Below are 7031 nucleotides of genomic sequence, written 5' to 3'. Positions count from 1 at the left end.
CCAGTCTGAGGACAGAGATGAGGAAAAGAAATCAGGGTAGTGGGGGTCTGTCCAGGGTTTTTCCCACCAACACGGATAACAGGGTGACCCTGAAGAAGTCACTCTCTTCTCTTAGCCTTGGTTTCCCAACCTGCAAAGATGGTGACAGATACATTCCATTTCAACAGGCTGCCAGGGTCTAGGCGCAGCTGCTCATGCCTGTAATATCCGGTGCATTTTGGGAGACCGAGCGGGAAGGATCACTTGAGCCCAGGAGTTTAAGACCAGTCTGGGCAAGATAGTGAGACCCCCATCGCCACAAATAAAATGAAATAAAAATTAGCTGGGTGTGGTGGTGTGTGCTTGTGGGCCCAGGTGCTCTCGAGGCTAAGGTGGGAGGATCCCTTGGGCCAGGGAGGCCAAGGCTGCAGTGAGCCATGATTGTGCCAGCACGCTCCAGCCTGGGTGACAGAGTAAGACCCTATCTTTAAAACACAAACAAACAAACTGCCAGGGATGAGATCGTTCAGACGAGACTGTGCAAGTCCACAGCCCTGGCAGTTCCTTCCTGTGTCTCCCAGAGGGGCTGAGTTCCAGAATAAGAGGGTTTCACCGTCCTACCCGCTCCCTCCATCCTGTGTCTGGCTGCCAGGGCATGTTCCTGAGCCCTTCAGGTTCCTGCTGGCTATAGGACAGTCCCCGAGTGCTCTGGCCTGGCTCTCCAGGACGGGGATCCCTGCCTGCCCCTTCCCCAGCATCAGCTGTGCTGACACCTTCTGTCCCCACACACACCACTACCGTGACCACCTCCTGGCCTTTGCCCCTGCTGACCCCCTTGGTCACTCCCTCCTGCTGTCCCCTTGCCCTCTGACAAATTCCTATCCTCCTTGTAACCCCAGTGTGGGTGGGCATCTTCTCCTCTTAGAACCTTCCTGGATCCCACTCCTCACCCCCACCCCGCCCCAGCCTCCCCTGTCCCCAACCCCACCCCAGGTCTCCCCTCTCCACAGCCCCGCCCCAGCCTGCAGTCCACTCACGTCTTGTCCTATGAGACCCTGGGTGTCTCACATCCCACACGGCTTTAATTTTTATCTTCCTTACATGTCGTTCTCCCTCATTGAACTAGGAGATCCCCTGACCTTGGTTTTCTTCCAGGCCCAGGAGATACCTTGCCTGTGTTGGGAAGGGTACAAGTGTGTTGAAACCTCTGTCCGACTGAGGCGGCACGTCAGCAGGCAGGAGCCAGGGAGCCCAGGGATGCCCGTGGGCGGTCCCTCTGCCTCCTCCCCCACACCTGCTTCTGGGCAGCCAGCGTTCATCTCTCGGAGGCCATGGGCCTGGGGACTGGGTTCAGGTGAGCCATGCTGCAGGTGCTCCCCACACCTCGCAGGGCTGGCAGGAGAGGGCTATCAGCCAGCACTCATGGTGCCCACCCCGGGTCCAGCTGGGCCAGAACTTATTGTTCAGAAGAAAACCAAGGCTGTTCTTTCCAGAATCCACTTTGAAGGGTTTCCTCTTCTCCCGGGACTGCAGCTCACAGGGACCTTCCTTCAGTTGTTTAATTTACTCTGTAACTTATAGCAAAAAGAACATTGATTCAAGACAATCCCTATCAGAATCTCAGCTGGCTTCTCTGTAGGAATTAAGCTGATCTTAAAATTCATGTGGAAACTCAAGGAACCCAGACGACCAAAAAAATCTTGAAAAAGAGCAAAGATTGGAGGATGCACACTTTCTGATTTCAAAATTTACTGCAAAGCTACAGTAGTCAAGCCTGTGTGTGCTTGTATACAGATAGATATATAGACCAATATAATAGAACTGAGAGTCCAGAAAGAAACTCACATTTGGGGGTCAATTGATTTTGATGAGAGTGCCTTGGCTCTCATCAAAATCAACTGACCCCCAAATGTGGGGGTGATGTGGGGGAAGAACAGTCTTTTCTTCAGCTGGGATCGCGGATAGCCACCTGCAGAAGAACGAAGTTGGAGCTCTACTTCACATCATATACAAAAAGTAAATGAAAATGTACAAGACCAGGCCGGGCGCAGTGGCTCGCACCTGTAATTCCAGCACTTTGGGAGGCAGATCATGAGGTCAGGAGATCGAGAGCATCCTGGCTAACATGGTGAAACCCCATCTCTACTAAAAATACAAAAAATTAGCCAGGCATGGTGGTGGGCGCCTGTAGTCCCAGCTACTCCAGAGGCTGAGGCAGGAGAATGGCGTGAACCCAGGAGGCAGAGGTTGCGGTGAGCCAAGATCAAGCCACTGCACTCCAGCCTGGGCGACAAAGCAAGACTCTGTCTCAAAAAAAAAAAAAAAAAAGAAAATGTACAAGACCTTTCAGTTTAAAGATTATAATCTCAAATCCACATAATCAACCTTTAATCCACATTTTAACCAATCTTTGATTGTAACTGATCTTTTAAATTAAAGAATCTTTAAATAATCATGATAACTAGTCTTTAAACATGTCCAGTTTTGGTGTCATATCAAAGAAGAATAGTCACAACTATCTAAAAACGGTATTGAATTACTCATCCCTTTTCCAACAGCATGTCTGGGAACGGCTGGATATTCCTTACACACTTCAGCCAAAACAATGTATCACAACAGACTCATGCAGAAGCAGATATGAGAATCTACCTGTCTCCTGTCAAGCCAGACATTAAAGATATTGACAAAAATGAAAGATAATGTCACCCTTATTGTCAACTTTGTTGTTGTGGTTTCAGAACATACTTATTTTTCATTTAAAATAATTACTAATGTTAACATGCTATGTGTTTGTCATTCTTTTAAAATAAATATTATGTCTAAACAAATATTCTTTTTAAATAAAAATTTATTTTCAAATGTATCTATTTATACAGTCATGTGTTGCTTAACAACAGGGATACGTTTTGAGACATGTCATTAGGCAATTTCGTGGTAGTGCAAACATCATGATGAAGACCTAGATGAGGCAGCCTGCTACACACCTGTACAATGTGGGACTATATTGAATATTGTAGGCAATTGTGACACAATGGTAAGTATTAATATTTGTGGATCTAGGCCAGGCGCAGTGGCTCATGCTTGTAATCCCAGAACTTTGGGAGGCCAAAGCAGATAGATCACCTGAGGTCAGGCCAACATGGTGAAACCCCATCTCTACTAAAAATACAAAAATTAGCCAGGCATGGCGGTAGTCACCTGTAGTCCCAGCTACTTGGGAGCCTGAGGCAGGAGAATCACTTGAACCTGGGAGGTGGAGATTAGCTGAGATCGCACCACTGCACTCCAGCCTGGGTGACAGAGCCAGACCTGTCTAAAAAAAAAACAAAAAAAAACAAAAAAACAGCATTTGTGTATCTAAACAGACACAAACATAGACAAAGTACAGTAAAATTATGGTATGAAAAATATAAATGTCACACAGGTTTAGGGCACTTACCATGAATGGAGCTTGCAGGACTGGAAGTGGCTCTGGGCGAGTCACCAGTGGGTGGTGAGTGGATGTGAAGGCCTAGGACATTACTGGCCACTAATGTAAACTTTGTAAACACTGACACTTAGGCCACATTAAGTTCATAAAAAATAGTTTTCTTTCTTTGATAATAAATTAGCCTTAGCTTACTGTAATGGTTTAACTTTATATACTTTTTACTTTTTAAAAAACATTTGGGCTCTTGTAATAACACTTAGCTTAAAACACAAATACATTGTATACCTGTATAAAAATATTTTCTTTCTTTTTTCTTTTTTTTTTTGAGATGGAGTTTCACTTTTGTTGCCCAGGCTGGAGTGCAATGGCACAATCTCGGCTTACTGCAACCTCTGCCTCCCGGGGTCAAGCGATTCTCCTGCTTCAGCCTCCCGAGTAGCTGAGATTACAAGCATGCACCACCATTCCTGGCTAATTTTGTATTTTTAGTAGACATGGAGTTTCTCCCTGTTGGTCAGGTTGGTCTCGAACTCCCAACCTCAGGTGATCTGCCCACCTCAGCCTCCCAAAGTGCTGGGATTACAAGTGTGAGCCACTGCACCCAGCCATATATTTTTTCTTTATATGCTTATTCTATAAACTGCATACTGGTTTCTGGGTTTTTTGTTTGTTTGTTTATTTGTTTGTTTGTTTTTGAGATGGAGTCTCTCTCTGTTGCCTAGGCCGGAATGCAGTGGCACAATCTCGGCTCACTACAACCTCCGCCTCCTGGGTTCAAGCGATTCTCCTACTTCAGCCTCCCAAGTAGCTGGGATTTACAGGCATGTGCAACCACGTCCGGCTAATTTTTGTATTTTTAGTAGAGATGGGGTTTCACCATGTTGGCCAGGCTGGTCTCGAACTCCTGACCGCAGGTGATCCACCACCTCGGCCTCCCAAAGTGCTGAGATTATAGGTGTGAACCACCACACCTGGCCATATACACTGTTTTCGTTTTATTTTATTTATTTTTTTATATTTTTACTTTTTAAACTTGTTTTACCAAAAACTAAGACACAAGCACACACATTAGCCTAGGCCTACTCAGGGTAGAGTGCCTTCCGCCTCCACATCTTGGCCCCCTAGGAGGCCTTCGGGGCAATGGCAGGCATGAGCTGTCATCTCCTATGATAACGCCTTCTTCTGGATGCCTCCTGAAGGACCTGTTGTTAAAACAAGGCTGATTTAAGTAAAAATTTTTCTAAATAAGTAGGAGTGCACACTAAAATAATGATCAAACATATAGTAAAGTAAATCCATAAACCACATAATTGTTTATTATGATTACACACTGTGCACAGTTGCATGTGCTAAACTTTGACGCGACTGATGGTGCAGTAGGTTTGTCTACACCAGCACACCACACACACGAGCACAGCACGTTGCACTCGGATGAGCGTCAGGGCGACAGGCATTTTCCCTCCGTTTCCATCTCACCTCCCCCCCCCCCCCCCCCCCCCCCCGCCCCCCTGCGCCCACCGCGCATGCTCGCAGGGCCTCCCCGCAGAGACCACAGCATGCGTGGAAGCGTCCGCTGGCATTCGGCTCACGGTCCACCTGGTGGCACCTTTGCCCAGGTAAGGCCCTAGAGAGCAGAACTGAGGCTTCCCCTTGGAAGAGAGGTGAAAGTCTGACCAAGTAGCTGGGATTACAGGCGCGCCCCACCACACCCGGCTGATTCTTGTATTTTTAGTAGAGACAGGGTTTCGCCATGTTGGCCGGGCTGATCTCGAACTCCTGACCTCAGGTGATCCGCCCGCCTTGGCCTCCCAAAGTGCTGAGATTACAGGCGTGAGCCACCGCGCCCGGCCCTGACCGAGTGTTCTTTTAAATAAATAAATAAATAAATAAATAAATAAATAAATAAATAAATAAATAAAAGTTATTGAAAGATCGAAGATGGAGGCAGGGAATGGGGTGACAACGATGATCACAGTCCCTGGGAGCCCCCGTTACTCGCTGGGCGCTGTTAAGCGGCTTCGTGGCAGCCTCACACATAGCCTTCACAACCACTAGGGACAAGGGCTTCTCATTGCTTGCTCCAACCCACAGTAAGAAACACGTGGGTACTTACAATACATGCCCACAAATACACAGGCAATCACATTTCCCCTGCACGCCCTGGCCCCTTCGCACACCTTCTCTTCCATTCTACTTAGGATTGCCAGATTTAGCAATACAAATACGGGACAGGTGTTAAATTTGAATTTCAGGAAAATACCTTTTTTTTTTTTTCAGTATGTGTCCACCCCATAGAATATTTGGGACAAACATACTTTAAAAAAAGTATGTGTTACTTATCTGAAATGCAGGTATGACTGGGTATCCTGTATTTCACCCGGAAACCCTAGTTCTACTCCACTTTTTTTTTTAAACTGCTGGCTGTAACCCCCTAACCCAACTTTACAGCCTTTGGTGAGTCCCAGCGCCCCCTTCCGTAGGCCAGGAGACCTGGAGTATCCCATTCCACAGGGGAAGCCACAGCTGGGAGGAATTCAGACTCCTCCTTCCAAGGCCCACAGGTGAGCGGATTCGGATGAGCATCTCAAGGGCGTGTGGACGCCACCGGAAGAGGTTTAAAGATGACTTCTGCAGGCCAGGTGCACTGGCTCACACCTGTAATCCTAGCACTTCGGGAGGCTGAGGCAGGAGGATCACTTGAGGTCAGGAGTTTGAGACCACCTGGCCAACATGGTGAAACCCCGTCTCTACTACAAAAATTAGCCGAGTGTGGTGCCGGACACCTGTAGTCCCAGCTACTCAAGGGGCTGAGGCAGGAGAATCGCTTGAACCCAGGAGGCGGAGGCTGCAGTGAGCCAAAAAAAAAAAAAAAAGAAAGAAAGAAAGAAAGACTTCTGTACAGATAAATGACTAGTGGTCGTTACTTTGGTTTTAAAATATATATATTTAATGTATTAAAGTTCTACATTTAAAAACCTAGTTTTTCCTTAAGTGTTGAAGATCAACTTAAAAATCTGACCATGCTGTGTATAAATCCAGTCAATTCTAACAATCATTTACAGGAGGGCTTGTGGTTTACATTCAGTCTCATTTACAAGCTCGTTTAAATGAGAACTCTTAAACCTTTTAAATTTTATATTTAATTGCTTCAAATACTGCAATTGAATAACAAACAAAACACTCCCTAGGTCTTTGGTCCTTAAACATTAGCCAAATTCCTTTTACTAAATTCCTTTCAGTTTCAAACTGAAATATCATAAGACTAAATTAAAATACTCAATTGGGCATTGCAAATCCATGTCCCTTTCCAGGTGGGTTTCGTTCCCTGTGGGTCAGAATCACTGACTGGGACCCAGGCCTGGAGTTCAGGACCGCCACCAGATGGCTTTTTCATGACAAAAAGGGATAAGTTTTAGATTCTCCATAAAGCCAATAGGGGGCCAGGTGTGGTGGCTGAAGCCTGTAATCCCAGCACTTTGGGAGGACAAGGCAGGAGGATCACTGGACCCCAGGAGTTCAAGACCAGCATGGGCAATGTAGCAAAACCCCATCTCTACCAAAAGAAAAAAAAAAATTAAAAATTAGCTGGATGTGGTGGTGTACGCCTGTAGTCTCAGCTACT

At 46.4% G+C, this 7031-nt stretch overlaps 1 long non-coding RNA gene across 1 annotated transcript; it reads right to left on the bottom strand.

The window, feature by feature from the left end:
• Positions 1-1045: 1045 nt before the first annotated feature.
• On the bottom strand, positions 1046-3227 carry LOC116275679. The gene is made up of 2 exons (XR_004184752.1): positions 3178-3227; positions 1046-1553 (listed from the first exon to the last, which is right to left on the bottom strand). It is a non-coding gene; the product is annotated as an uncharacterized LOC116275679 (long non-coding RNA).
• Positions 3228-7031: the final 3804 nt, after the last annotated feature.

This window comes from Papio anubis, chromosome 7 (genome assembly GCF_008728515.1).
Source record: "Papio anubis isolate 15944 chromosome 7, Panubis1.0, whole genome shotgun sequence".
Lineage (NCBI taxonomy): Eukaryota > Metazoa > Chordata > Mammalia > Primates > Cercopithecidae > Papio > Papio anubis.
Note: the sequence above shows the minus strand (reverse complement) of the source record. Positions and strands in the feature narration are given on the sequence as shown.